The sequence below is a fragment of the Bubalus bubalis genome, chromosome X (assembly GCF_019923935.1).
Source record: "Bubalus bubalis isolate 160015118507 breed Murrah chromosome X, NDDB_SH_1, whole genome shotgun sequence".
NCBI classification, from domain to species: Eukaryota; Metazoa; Chordata; class Mammalia; order Artiodactyla; family Bovidae; genus Bubalus; species Bubalus bubalis.
The window spans coordinates 20,613,393-20,628,905 of NC_059181.1; the positions used below are offsets into that span (position 1 = coordinate 20,613,393).

Sequence of the window (15,513 nt, forward strand, 5' to 3'; positions counted from 1 at the left end):
CAGCCTGGTGAACCTGTGAACCCCTCCTCAGAAACAAGTTTTCTAATACATCAAGGAGATAAGATTACAAGGAAATACAATGTTGTTCAAAGACGTCTCATTTCATATTTCTGCTTTAATGACGTGTTACAAAGCTGGATCTAGTTGTGGGTCACATATTGTCATTTTGAAGCATAATGAGCATAAATAGAAGATCTCTGGCAACTGAAATGTGCAAAGAACGCATCTAACTTGTTGACAAAGTCATAGGTACTGTCAGTGCTAATATGGATTGTCACCTGTGCTCATGATTAAAGGAAATGCTCGATTTCAGTAGGAGATTAGTGAAAATATAGAAAGGTTTTCCCACCAAGTTTAGAGCCGCAAAGAATTCCATCCATAGATGCCAGGTTAAGCACCCCTGACCCATAGTTTTGGCTTCTACTGTTGGATTGTGTTTAGGCGGCGGGGAAGGGTAGCTGGGTCCCTTCTCCCTGCTGTCACAACCTCAGATCAACATTGGCAGATCAGTTGTTCTCAGTCAGAACCATTTACAATCTCAACTACCCAGGGCAATCATTCCACTGATTTATGCTTTACTCATTATTTCAAAAATGAGAAATTGAACATGGGCAAGAAATAGCCCAGTGCCCTTGGAAGGCTATTGGAGTACTCTTGGATGGGATCTCCCTGGGAAGTAAGATGATAAATGTGACTGGACAGGTAAGCTTATCTCCTGGATCTGGGGGTCCCAGTGATGCCCTGGCCATTTTGTTAATGTAGAGCACATCCCTGGGGAGCAGCCAGTCACGTGGTGGTCATTTTGATGAGTGATTGATTCCTTTCAGATGACGTACTGGGGAGTAGGGAACGTAACAATAAATGAGTCACGGAGTCTCCTGTTTGGACAGGAGCCCTCCAATATCCAGAGGGAGGTCTGGAGGGGTTGCCCCACCTCAGCCTAGAGATGGAGGCCCAAGATTGTAAAGATGGGCAAGGGGCAGTTGTTTGTTTGTAGATGTGGGCTTTGACGATGGACTTGTGAGACATCATTCCTGGCTCTGCCTATGAGGAAGTCCTTTTTTCTTGTTTTGGGCTTCCCATGTGGCTCAGCTAGTAAAGAATCTGCCTGCAATGTGGGAGACCTTGGTTCAGTCCCTGGTTTGGGAAGATCCCCTGGAGAAGGGAAAGGCTACCCACTTGAGTATTCTGGCCTGGAGAATTCCATGGACTGTATAGTCTGTGGGGTCACAAAGAGTCGGACACGACTGAGCGACTTTTTTTGTATGTTTGTTTTAGGGCTAAAATAGTCTTACATACTGGTTGATGATTACCTGGTAACTCAGGTTCTCAGTAAGGGATTCTGACAGCCCTGAGTTCACTGCAGAGGGATGGAAATGCTCCTGGGATGATATTCCATGTTCTCTGTTTTCTTGACGAGTCCGCCTTTGCCTGCTTTCAGATGTCTGAGTTCAATTTGATACATGAAATCACACCTCTGTCCTTCCTCCCAGCATTAAGGGGAGCTTTTGTCAACATATCCTGCGTCTGCTGCATGGTCCCTTAACACTCCGTATTTCTACTTTTTCTGCTCAGTCTTATTTAAGTTTTCATCCCTTATCTGTTGTCCATGTATATTTAAATGTTTAACGTCTGAAGGGATGGTGAGTCCCACTGGGAAAGAACACAGCTGAGCAGTGGTTTCTGACTCTTGTCAGGTGAGAGCTGGAGGCGTGGAAGTGAAGCGCAGTGGGGACGGGATGCAGGGCCTTCAGCCCAAGTCCAGGTGACAGATGGCTACAGTATAAGCTCCCAAGGCCATCACCCGGTACCTCTTGCTCAGCTTGTCTAATGCTTCGTGCATATGGTTACAGTGCACTGTGAAGGGAACTCTTAGAAGTGCATTTTCCCAGGGGAGCATAGAAGAAGCCGCGTGAAGAAGTTACACAGGTGGGTGTGTTCAAGAAGAGCAGCTGTGATGATAGAGGGAGAACACGCCGCACCTTCACGCGTAGCAGGAGCCATGGCCAACCTGCTCCGGCAGGGTGTGGTCTCAGCGTGAGTGAAGGGTCCTTTCACCAGGGGTTGTGTCTTCGGGGTTCCTTCTTGGCGCTCCCACAGACTGAAGATGAACAGGACTCGGAAAGGCATAGAGCACTCAGACCTGAAAACCAGAACACTGCGTAGGACCTGCGGCCGTTTGGATGTCAGGCATTGCTGTGAGTCTCTTATTTCCCGTTTGTCCTCCACTGTCAACTCTGTCCTTCTTGATCCTCTCTACCCTTGGTGACTCCCTATCCAGTGGCTGGAATTCTTACTCCAGCCCTCCACTTTGGTCCGGGTCAGCCTATAGGGGGCTGTGGCCTGGGTTTCAGGGCCCCAGTCAGCCAGACCACGAGACTCTGATCCTGGCTGCTTATGCATAGTTTGAGCCTGAACTTTGGCTCCCACTGGATAAACCCAGAAGGGTTTTTGCCCTAAAATAATTAAGCAGAATGATAAATTATAAACCATCAGAAAAAACTGAAAGTCATGAAGGGTATATGGAAAATAAATATACAAGTAAGTGGAGGTCACAAATATACTAACAGATGAGGCACTTACCATAGGAAGCTGGGAGTCAGCTCATTAAGGGAGAGGGAATGCTGGAATTGAAAAGAGCGTTTTGTAATCATCACAGTGAAGACTGGGCTAGGCAAGAACCATCCCCTGATGTAAAATCTGGGGGCAGATTTTGACAAGGAGCAGATTTATGTGGCTCTGTCTCCCCCAGACTGTTTATGAGTTGTGGATCCTGTTACCACGTGAACAAATTACCCTGAATTTAGTTCCTTAAATTAACAAATGTATCAGGTCACAAGTGTGCAAGGAGTCTTACTGGGCTCAGATCTGGGCACTGGCAGGACTTGGTTTCCTTGGGAGGCTCCAGGGGAGAATGTTTACTGTCTTTGGTAATTTTTAGAGGGCGCCTACATTCTTTGGCTTCTGCACCCTTCAGTGTCAAAGTCAGAGGCATAGTGTCCTCAAATCTCTCTGCTTCCATTGCCATGTTACCTTCTCTGACTCCTGCCCGGCTGCATCCCCGTAATAAAGCCCTATTGCAATTCCATTGGATGATTCATGATTCTCTTCCCCAATTCAAGCTCAACCACAGCTGTGAAGTCCCTTTTGTGATATAAGGTAACATCTAGGTTTCTTGGATTAGGATGTTGACGTCCACAGGCAGTCATTTTTCAGCTTACTACATGTTGCCAGAGAAAACTTCAGTGGAGACACTGGACCCTTTGATGAGGTGATCAGAATCAACAAGGGGCAGGTGAGAAGGCTAATCAGTACCTATGCAGCATTAGGTAAGAATGCTTCTAATGCTTCTGAATCTAATCATGATGAAATATTAGCTCCCAAATGAGAAATGTTCTCTTGTCAGAAGGCCTGTATCCTTTAAAAGTATCAATGTCAAAAGAGAGAAAGGCCATGAAAAGGTTTCCAGATTAAAGGAGGCTAAAGAGACAAGGCAACTAAATGCAGTATTTGACCCAACACTGGATCCTGTATTGGAGGAAAAATCATGTAGAGAACATTATTGTATCAATTGACAAATTGGTATAGGAATGGTACTTTTGATCAAGTATTGTTATACCAGTATTAAATTGACAAGTTCTTTTTGCAACTTTCCTGTACATTTGAAATGATTTCCAAGTAAAACATTATGTTAAATCTTAAAAAAAAAAAAAAAAGGAAATTTTCGATACAGTTGGTCTCCTGTCTGCCTGAAGGACATGACAGCAAGATTTCTGGACACAGTATCAGAAACCTAAGAAGACTGAGTCTCAAGGGCCCTGCATAGCACCCAAGTAAAGCAGGCTGTTAAGATCTAGCCCAGAAGACAGTAAAATGTGATGTTCGTGAGGCAGCAGAAGTGCTAGTGGCTATGTTAGGTCTTTCAGGCTGTTTGACTGCTACACAAAGATGTAACCGTACTTGCCAGGGCTCCCGCAGGAGATGACGAATGCTGGAGGGGGAGTGGAGCTCTGGCTGGGAGGTCCACTGCAGCGGGCTCCCCGTCTGCGCTCGGGTTCTTATGGCTCCCGCTGGCCTACAGACAAAAGGTCCCTGGCAGAGATCTTGCTTCAAAGACCCCACTGTTTCTTTGTCGTTAGATGTTTGTTCCTGAGCTTCTGCTAAGACATGAAGGGTCTGGAGGGCATGAAGGATTTTTTTTTTTTAAATCCATGTATGTGGCAGAAACAGGAATGGAGATCGAGAGTGGGTCTGAAGCCTTCTTTTTACTTAAGGGAAAAAGTCTCATTTTTTAAAAATTTGAAAATAGAGTCACATCAAAAACTATTCAGGGACTTCCCTTAAGACTCTGTGCTGCCACTGCAGGGGGCACGCACGTGTTCAGTCACTGGATGGGGATCTAGATCCCTCATGCCACATGGTGAGGCCAAAAATAAAAGCTCTATTCAGTTAGTTTCATAAGAAAACTGGTCGAGGGCTTTAAAAAGTTCAGCTGGAACTGTAGTTGTCTACTGTTTGTGTGTGTGCGTGCTAAGTTGTTTCAGTTGTGTCCCTCTTTGTGACCCTATGGACTATAGCCCACCAGGTTCCTCTGTCCATGGACTTCTCCAGGCAAGAAGACGAGTCGGTTGCCATGCCCTCCTCCAGGGGATCTTCCCGACCCAGGGATCAAACCTGTGTCTCCTGTGGCTCCTGCATTGCAGGAGGTTCTTTTCTGCTGAGTCCCTGGGCAAGCCCACCCTGCCATTTATAAACAGGAATAGAAAAACGAGGGCACTGCTTAGCAAACTTGAGTGTGAATAAGTACCCAGGGATCTCCTTAAAATACAGTTTAGTTCTGGAAGTCTGGGGCAGGGCCCGGGAGCCTGCATTTCTCACAGTCTAATCAGCTGATGCTGCCAATCTGTGGACCACACTGAGTGGTACTGACATCGAGAGCTGGTAGGTGGTAAATCAGCAAGGTGCGTGTCCTTGCAGAAAAACTCACAGAGTGCATAAACCACTGCTGAATTGAAATATGTTATATTAACATTGTTACACGTGGCCTCCAAAGCAATGGATATTGCCATGGTAATTGCTAAGATGAATTCCTGTTTGATTTCCAAGGGTTAGGAATATTCTCATGGACAGTGTTAAAAAGGCTGTTGGATAAAGCATTAATCTAGGGCTCAAGTTTAACTTCACAGTATTCCACAAAGGGCATTTATACCCCCAGCATTTGAAAAGTTACAAAACTGGCAGTGGATGGAGGCCAATTAGTGGAGAGTTTGAAGCAATGACCAGTGCAGATATTTTCAAGTTCTCCCTGCAGTTTCCCCCAGCCCACCTGGGCTCCTCGCAGTTTTGAAGAGATGTGGAGACCCTGTTCAAATGTGGAGACCCTGTTCTAGCTGTCCTGACAGCTAGAAGGTTCTAAACACAAAGATAAGGGATTATACTTTCTATTCAACTAAACATGCTACTTACTGAAGCCTAGATTGTGCTCTGATTTCATGGGCTTACTATTTCTGTGGAGAGTAAAACCAGAACAAATTTTAATTCGCACTTGGGTCTTTTGAAAGTTTGTTGAAAATAGAATGGAGAATACGGGGAAGGATGAAAGGTTACACGATTCAGTCTTGACATTGTACTTGAACAGCCTTCCGTGGGGGGAGTCCTAGAAGACAGTGTTTGGGATATATATTCAGAGCAGTGTATAGAAGAAAGAACATGGGGCAGCCCCTTAGGCAGCAGAGAAAAAGAAGCAGAAAACACCAGCCCAAAGCTACGGGGCACTATGAGGGCTGCTGGAAGTAGGTGGATGAAGGAGTGAGTGTAAACTGAAGGCTGTGAAGGAAGCACATGTGTTCCAGGTAAGGGATGAGCAGGGATAGAGATGATTTATAACTCACGGGCTTTATACAGCACCAAACATTTACAAAAAGACAGTGAAACAATACAGTTGACCCTTAAATAATGCAGATGTTAGGGCCATGAGGCCCTTCCTTCCAGTCTTAATTCTCCCCCACCAGAAAGATACCTGGAAGGGTGTTATGGCTTGAGTTGTGTCTCCCCAAAAGCCATGGAAGACCTAACCTTCAGTACCTGTGAACGTGACTGTATATGGAAATAGGGTCTTTGCAGAGGACCAAGTTAAGATGAGATCACTAGGATGGGCCCTTATCCTGTGACTAGTATCCTTATAAGAAGGGGAAATTTGGACCCAGAAACACATATGATGTGAAGACACAGGGAGAACACCATTCTATGGGCCTAAGGAGAAAAGCAAAGACCTACCTGATTCCCTCTCAAAGCCAACACCTTGATTTCTTTCATTTATGAATTGAAGTATACTTGCTCTACAGTCCTGTATGTCACAGGTGTGCAGTGTGGTGGTTCACGACTTGTAAAGGCTATACTCCATTTATAGTTATTATAGTAGCTCTATTCCTCATGTTGTACAACACACACACACACACACATACACCACACTTAGATTGCTGCCATATCTTGGCAATAGTAAATAATGCCACTATGAACATTGGAGTGTGTGTATTTTTGAAATTAGAGTTTTTGTTCTTTTTGGATATATACCCCGGAGTGGAATTGCTGGGTCATATGGTAGTTTTATATTTAGTTTTTTGAGGAACCTCCATACTCTTTTCCATAGTGGTTGCACAAATTTTCATTCCTACCAACAGCGTAAAACATTTCCCTTTTCTCCACATCCTCACCAACATTTGTTATTTCCAACATCTTGCTTTTTAAAAAAATTCAAGTATAGTTGATTTACAATGTTGTGTTAATTCTGTACAGCAAAATGACTCATTTATACATATATTTATATATTCTTTTCATATTCTTTTCCATTATGGTTTGTCATAGAATATTGAATATAATTCCCTGTGTCATACAGTATGACCTTGTTTTTTATCCATCCTATATGTAATAGTTTGCCTCTGCTAATCCCAAACCCCTATTCCTTCCCTCCCCTACCCATCCCACTTTGCAACCACAAGTCTGTGGTTTCCTTTCTTTAGTAGATAAATTGCTGATATGTATCGTGTTTTAGATTCCACATTATAAATGATATAATATGGTATTTGTCTTTCTCTTTCTGACTTGTTTCACTTAGTATGATAATCTCTAAATCCACCCATGTTGCTGCAAATGGCATTATTTCATTTTTTGTGGCTGAGTAATACTCCATTGTGTCTTTGTGGCTGAGTAATATTCCATTTTGTGTGTGTGTATATATATATATATATATATATATGTATGTATATACACACACACACACACATATATATAATATTTCCTCTATCCATTCATCTGTCAATGAAAATTTAGATTATTTCCATGTCTTGGCTATTGTACATACTGCTGCCATGAGAATAGGTGTGCATGTATCCTTTTGAATTATAGTTTTGTCTGAGTATATTGAGTGGGATTGTTGGATCATATGGCATCTCTCTTTTTAGGATTTTATTATTATTATAACTTCTGTTCTGAACTATTTAAGAGTAAATTGCAGGCATGATGTCCCTTAACTCCTAAATACCTCACTAACTATTGTCTAAGAACAAGGACATTCACTTTCATAACCAGGATACAATGATAAAAACCAAGAAACTTAACTTTGTTACAATCTAATGTAATGTATGGATTTATTTAAATTCTGTCAGTGGTCTCTCTCAATAATGGAAGTTTTCATATTTTTTTTCTTATTCAGACCAGAGATGATGTCCTATTAGCAAAGTCTAATAACTAAAGTCTTTGAAGCAAATAATCAAATGCACTAATAGGTACCTCGTAAGCAAAATAATACTGTGAATTTCCCAGACACCCTACATTGGGATGAGATGTCAGAGTCTGTGGCTTCCTGGAATGAACATTGTTTTGGAAACTTAGGCAAAGTGCCATTTGGAGAACATGCTGCTGCTAAGTTGCTTCAGTCATGTCAGACTCTGTGTGACCCCACAGACGGCAGCCCACCAGGCTCCCCCGTCCCTGGGATTCTCCAGGCAAGAACACTGGAGTGGGTTGCCATTTCCTTCTCCAATGCATGAAAGTGAAATGTGAAAGTGAAGTCCGACCCTCAGTGACCCCATGGACTGCAGCCTACCAGGCTCCTCTGTCCATGGGATTTTCCAGGCAAGAGTACTTGCCTTGGAGAACATACTCTTCTGGTAATTAGGGAGCCTAAAAACACAAGACTGAACTCTATTTTCTCCTTGAACATGGAAGTCAAACGTTAGAAGCATTCTTCCTTCTCTCCTTGATTTTAGTGTATTACAAGGTTGACTTGGGAAACCATACTAATTTTCCAGACATAAAGTTGGTAGTGCTTTACACATACTTAGTGATGTTACAGTTTACTCATCACATTCAGGACAAGCCATGCCAACTCCTGCAAATACTATTTACTCATGGGATGCAGGATGTAAAAGTGGACCCAGACCACTGGATTCATATCTTAGCTCTGTCATGTCCTGGCTCTGAGACCTTGGCCCTCTGTGCATCTGTGAAATAGTGATAATAACGACTGTTTTGTCTTTTTCCATTTGTGCTTGTATAATAATACCAGGGGCTTCCCTGGTGGCTCAGACGGTAAAGCATCTGCCTGCAATGCAGGAGACCTGGGTTCGATTCCTGGGTCGGGAAGATCCCCTGGAGAAGGAAATGGCAATCCACTCCAGCACTCTTGCCTGGAAAATCCCATGGACGGAGGAGCCTGATAGGCTACAGTCCATGGGGTCGCAAAGACTCGGACACGACTGAGCGACTTCTTTCACTTTTCAATAATACCATGAACTGGGTGACATATAAACAACAGAAATTTATTTCTCATACTTCTTTTTTCCTTTTATTTTTTTTTCTTTAATCCTTTTTTTTTTTAAAAAACAACTATTTTGTATTGGAGTATAGCTGATTAACAATGTTGTGGTAGTTTCAGATGGACAGCAAAGGGACTCAGCCATACATATACATGGATGAATGGATATATGTATCCATTCTCCCTGAAATCCCCCTCCCATCCAGGCTGCCACATAACACTGAGTTCCATGTGCTGCAGTAGACCCTGTTGGTATTTCTCACGCTGCTGGAATCTGTGAAGCCTAGATGTTGTGCCAGCAGGTTTGGCATCTGGTGAAGACCCTCTTCTTTATTGATGACTGTCTTCATTCTGTGCCTTCATGTGGCAGATGGGTTAAGGGAGCTCTCCAGAGTCTGTTTTATAAGGGCACTAATCCTATTCATGGGGGCTTTACCCTTGTGACCTAGTCACCTCCCAAGGGCCTCACCTCCTCATACCATCTCACTGGGGATTAGGATTTCAACATGGACTCGGTGGGGGGCAGGGGCACGTAAACTTTCAGTCTACAGCAACCTTTTTCTGGATCATCAGGAGGATCAAATAAAAGAATCCATGCTCAGAGTGGTGCCTGGTACAGACTAAGTGCTCAAATGTTAGCTTTTATTATTTACTAGCAAGTATCAGGTTTCAGAAATGAATTCTGCAAAATCAGAATTTACGCTAATACAACCAAACTGCCCCCTATATTAAGCTTCCGCCGCTTTTAAAAGAAATCAGATGATGGAACATTCCCATGTTTGCTTCTCCAGGCTTCAGCTTTATTAGATGCTGCCAAATTGCTTTCCAAGCTGGGGTCCCCGTTTACACACAACCAGGGCATGGGAGTTGCTTCATTGCCAGGACTTGGCTGTATTAGACTTTTAAGTTTTTGCCAGTCTGGAGGTGTGAACTGGTAATTTACTGTGATTTATATTTTCATTCACCTGATTAGGAATGAAGTTGGGCACATTTTTATAAGTTAATTGTCGAGCCAATGTTCCCTCTTTAGAAAAATGTCTCTCTTCTGTCCATTGGCTATTGGGTTTTTATTTTCTTATTGATGTATTATGCTTACATCTTTGAGATAATAATCCTGTATTGTTTATATTATTATAAGCATCTACTCTCAATCTGCCCTTGTCAAATCTTTTAAGGTGCCCTTTGTTTTTAATTACATGTTATAATCATCAGGAGACTAGCTTTGGCTATGCTTGGTCTTTTTGTTTATTAATGGTATTTTCTGATGCACATTTTTTATTTGAGTGCAATAAAATTTGTCAGTCTCTTTCCTTTATGGTTTCTGTTTATTGTATTTTTTAAAAGAAACATTTCCCTAGTTTGATTTTCTCATATATATACATTTTTTCCAGTGTTTTAATTTTTGCTTTTCATAATTAGGTCTTTCATTCATCTGGCATTCCCCACCCCCCCCCTTTTTTTTTGTAGGATGTGAGGAGGGTTTTTTGTTTTGGTTTTGTGTTTTTGGTATGCTATGAATTGTGAAGTTATTTTTTTCCATTGTGGTCACCGCTTGTCCCAGTACCCTTGATTAAATTGTCTATTCATTCCCCAGTGATTTGAAATGCATTAAGTTATTCGTTTATTCATAAGCCTGTCTCTTGGTCCAACAGCTTTTTTGGACTTTGAGAAAGTGATAGTTGGTGGGGCTATGCCAGAAATGTACTTTAAAAAGATATACAGATGGCCACAGAATGCCAGTGGATTGTATTTCATTCTAGAATATTTCCAAAAGGAAAAATATGTTGAGCAGAGTCTAGATGAATTTTTTTATGATGGTCCACTATACAATTTATTTTTAAATATTAAACATATAAATGAACAGGTAAGTTATGTGGGGCCGGTTATAAGCTAAATAACTGGATTATAGCAAATTACCAAAGATGCTCTGAATAAAGTATTTTATCAAATGTGGTAGTTATACCTGAGATTATTACGTTTGTGGAGAGAACAAACTTAATAATGAAATCTACCAAAAAGAAGCTGCATCTTGGGAAGAATTCAAATGCTTGTAAATGTGTTAAGGCCTTTATTCATACTTGATAACCTGTCTATTCCCAAAGGAGATCAGAGGCTGCTGACAGTTTTAAAACACGTTTAAAAGAGAATAGCTGTGGGAATTTCCTGGTGCTCCATTGTTTAGAACTCTGCACTTCCACTGCAGGGGGCACAGGCTCCATCCCTGGTTGGAGAACTAAGATCTCACAAGCCAAAAGAAGAAAAAAAGAAGGTAGCTGAAAGTAGAGGAGATGGACGGCATCAGCTGCCAGATTGTGTTGACCAGTTACTGCAGTGCTGCTCAGAATGATTCCCTTCTAAGCATTTCCAGGATCTAATGTATTTTCAATTTTGCCTCTGAAAAATAAGCTTGGATTAAGTGCAGTGTTCTTAAAGCATAGCCGAAGCTAGTCTCCTGATGATTATAAAATATAATTGAAACAAAGTACACTTGAAAAAGATTTCACAAGGGCATGTTGCATCAGTCTTTGTCTTTGCCACTAAGTTCTGAGAGTTATCTGTATATCATTCCCTACCTGGTGAGATTTCAATGAACTCATCCAGGATCTTATAGTGAGACTTTCTAATGTTAAATTCTAAACTTTATAGTGGTGATGCACTGGGTTAACTCACTTCAGTGGGGAACTGATTCTGATACTCTTTATGCCAGAATAACTCTCAATACCGTGTAGTTCAGGAGGGCAACAAGGTGATCGTTTGTTTATTCAGTAACATTAGGGTACTTCCATGGATCAGGCCCTCGTGGAGTACCTAGCAAACCAAGATGATTGAAGACCCTCAAAACTGTCTCCCAGTCTGCTTGGGAAGACTAACTCACAGACATAAAATAATGGGCTGGTGTCTCTGGATCTTGCGAGTGCCCCGTGGACATTTGAAACAATGCAAGTAACAATCTAAAATGGTCTGAAAGGGACGGAGGAAGGAGGGAGGGAGTGTTTTTTAGCACCGGAACGGAAACTCTGATGGTTAGGTGGACGATACAGTGAAGGGATAGCTGTATATTTTCCAGGTTTCTTTCTTTTTCTTTTTTTATTCATCATCATTTCAGATAGAAATGTTTAAGGGAAACAGCAGGGAAGGGCTGCCAGGAACCTAGCAATTTGGTTTACCAAGATCATTATATTTAGTACTTTAATGTCTAGCTTTTGAGGTGGGGGTGAGGGGTGTTGAATTTAAGAAAAAGTAAACAGTTGTTCTTAATTATACCATACCACGGGACTTGGTGTGCTAGCTTCAAACAAAAATAATCCAGCGTTTCACCATTACAGGAACATCAGTGATTAAACTGAATCGATCGTCTGACTGGTTACGATTGAGAGTTATTACAGTTAAATAATGCTAAGCCTTTGAGATGAGCAGTAAATTCCAAGTGGAATTCATGGCTAATAATATCAGCAAGGCAGTCTACTGTGTAATGTCGTATTTATCACCTCCTTAGGAAGACAAATGATCTTTCCTCTTGGTATAATGTATTACATTTTTGAAATTCATATATCACCTGATGAATTTTATACAATACTGACACAATAAAATGTTCCTAGAATTTGACACATTGAAAAACACTGTCTACTTAAACAAATGAACTTGCATACATTATTTACGAACATCTAACTGAGGTCTTTTCCTTTTGGCTTTAGCTGTCAAGGCCCTCAGTTGCAGTAGGTAGATCATTCCCAACACCTGAGCTCTATATTTCTCTTCTTTAAAAAAAAAATTCTTATAGTTTAAATCTATTGGGATAGGTTGGATGTGAAAGGATTTAAATTGTAGGCTGTGTGATAAGGGCTACGTTTTTTCCCTGGGAACTGGTAAAGAGGGGACCTGCCCTGGGTTGTGCTTTCAAGAGGGTTTCCCTCTGGCTCTCCTCCAGTTGTGCCTCTCGCCACCAGAGACAGGCCCAAAGTGCCGGGGGCTGCACCTCTGTCCTCTTCTAGAACACAGTTTGTATCCCTGAGACTTGAAAGTTCCTGTCCAAACTGCTCAGCATCCACTTCCAGGGCCCATAGGGGTCTCCTCGGTTTATCATCCCAGAGCCTGATGGATGATGGAAGACTGCCTACACCCAGGGGGCTGCTGGGCTAGGGGAAGGGAGCAGAGAAAAGGGGGTGCCAACATGGTTTTACATGGAATGTCACAGAACTTGTGGATCTTGATTGGAACGTGGGTTTCCAGGTGGCTAAGAGTTATATTTACAAGTTAGGAGTCCAGACAGAGGATGAGATGGTTGGATGGCATCACCAACTCAAAGGACGTGAGTTTGAGCAAGCTCCAGGAGTTGGTGATGGACAGGGAGGCCTGGTGTGCTATAGTCCATGGGGTCGCAAAGAGTTGAACACGACTGAGTGACTGAACTGAACTAGGAGTCTAGAATATAAATACTTGATTTAACAGTTTGCAGCCTGGTTTCTGGCTTTAAGTGACATGTGCATAGATCTGCATTTGTGCTCTTGTCTCACAATTTAATGTAGAAATGAGCTTGAGGAAATGTATTATAATTTTTTAAAAATACGGACAGTGAGTACTCATTATGTTTGGGGATAATGGCAAATATTCTGTCAAGCGAGCTCTTTTTGGAGTAAAAGACTTTCAAATGCATTACAAAGCTAAAAATCAGTTGAAATGTCAAAATCTCGTCTTAGTTCCTTTTCTCCATTTGTAGAAGACGTGTGCACCCAACATTTTTTTTTTTTCCCACTGAAAATTCTATTGACAGAAAGTTCTAGAGAACAGGGATATGTCTTCTTCTGATAAAAAACCGGGCTCAGTGCACCCAGAGAGCACTTAACCTTAAGGAATCCAATGGTGAGTTATAGCAGAGGAGACATGAACAGACATGTTGGCCACTGTCTTGAAAGAAGTGGTTTGCCTCTTGTCCTTGATTGTTTCTAGTAACTTCAGAGAACGGCTCTGCTGTTTCTCCTCTCTAGTCCGTTTTCTTCATCCAGCTGCAAAATCACATTCTGAATCTCGTCTTTTCATGCTGACTTCTGTCATCTCATTGGGATTTCAGTTGTGTTCAACCTGCAATTTTTATTGCTTCCTCCTTCTGGTCCTGGGGTGAAAAGATGTCCAGATCATGATCTCAGCCCTCAAGCAGCTCAAAGAGGAAGCAGACAGGTGTGTGTTCTCACCTGGATGCTCTGACCACCAGGGTCTGTGATGGAGAGAAGAGACCAGAGAAGAGGGACATTGTTGTGGTTTCAATTTGCATTTCCTTCAGGACTAATGAAGTTGAGCCCCTTTTCACGTATTTATCAGTTCCTTGGGTAACCTCCTTTTGAAGTGTCTGTTCAAGTCTTTGGTCCACTTTTTCTCTTGGGTGATCTGTCTTATTGCTTTGTGCATTTTCTATATGTATTGGTATGTGAAGGAAAAGCTCCATTTTGACATAGCTTCCAGGCAGAGAGAAAATCATTAGCGCTGCCTTTGGCAGACTGATTTGTGTATCTTGTGTTGGGGAAGAGCGGGAGTTGGTGTGACTCTGAGATCACGGATGAGGAAGGGAGCCAGGCTGATGGTCTGCTGGTAAGCAAATCACTCTACGCTTCTTGGGAAGTAGCTGCTGCCTGAGCTCTCGCTGTCTTCCCTGCATTGGTCCCCTCACTTTCTGTCCCTCCCCTCCCCACCTCTCCCCTCCCCTCCCCACTTTGGTTCCATTCCCTTTCCTTTTCCTTCTTGTATTTTCCATTCCATTCTTTCATCTTTCCTTCCTCCTCCCCTCCTCGAACAAACCTGTCTGAATAGGCATAGATAGTCCTGAATAAGAATTGAAAAAAGGAACAATAGGAAACATCTACAGGTATATCTGTGGGTGACAAAACATACAGAATACTGAGAAGCACAGCAATAATAATGCCTAACATTTCTTCAGGCACTGTTTTAAGCTCCTCATCTTAAAAAGAAACAAAACACCCTATACGAGATAGACTATTATTATCTCCATTTGTCAGATGGCAAAATTGAGACCCTGAGAGATGAGGCTCTTTCCTTCACTCTGGGTATTTCAAACAGAGTGTATTTAATGCTGGGAATTGGTTCCAACTGGAACCAACTGGCAGAAGGAGTGAAGAGGGGGTGATGCTACCCAGAGTTCAGTAACTGCAGAAAGCTGCTGCTGCTACTGCCACCTAAGGGGGAAAGGAGCCGACCCTGAGCACACTCACCCCGTGGTGGCTGCTGCTAAGTGGGACTCCAGGAGGCACAGTCCCACACACTGCTGCTGCTGTCACCTCTGGCCCTGCTCCTGCTGGAGCCAAGGGCAGAACCAGGGGCAGCAAGCAAAAACCACAGGAGGCTTCTACCAACCTGCTGCTCTCCAATGGCCCACGGATATCCCTACTGGCAAGGGAGCTTGGCAAGTGAGCTGGTGGGCCTCACATTAAACATGCCAGAAGGTCTGAGTGGGGCCGAGAGTCAAAGCATATCCTCCATGCACAGTATTGCACAGGATGTGGATACGGGAAGGAGAAAAGCTTATTTCATTGAATCTAAAATACAGTTGATTGAAGATGTACCACAATACTGTGTACCATTAAGAAAGACAAACTGTCAACTTACACCACACCACCAGTTGTAAGGTACACCCTACTTCTAGAGACATTAAAGCTTGCAAAAAGCCCCTCTTAAAATTGATGTATTCA

General features: G+C 42.5%; 1 protein-coding gene across 4 annotated transcripts in view; it reads left to right on the forward strand.

Moving 5' to 3' along the window:
* The first annotated feature begins 1,181 nt into the window (after window positions 1-1,181).
* Window positions 1,182-15,513, forward strand: part of PHEX (phosphate regulating endopeptidase homolog X-linked) — a 227,349-nt gene continuing 213,017 nt past the window's right edge. The window contains exon 1 of one of the 4 annotated variants that reach the window (XM_044937419.1): window positions 1,182-2,198. The gene's annotated coding sequence lies outside the window, so the exon portion shown is untranslated. The remainder of the gene's footprint in view (window positions 2,199-15,513) is intronic. The other 3 variants (XM_044937416.2, XM_044937415.2, XM_044937418.2) reach the window with 3 other exon arrangements.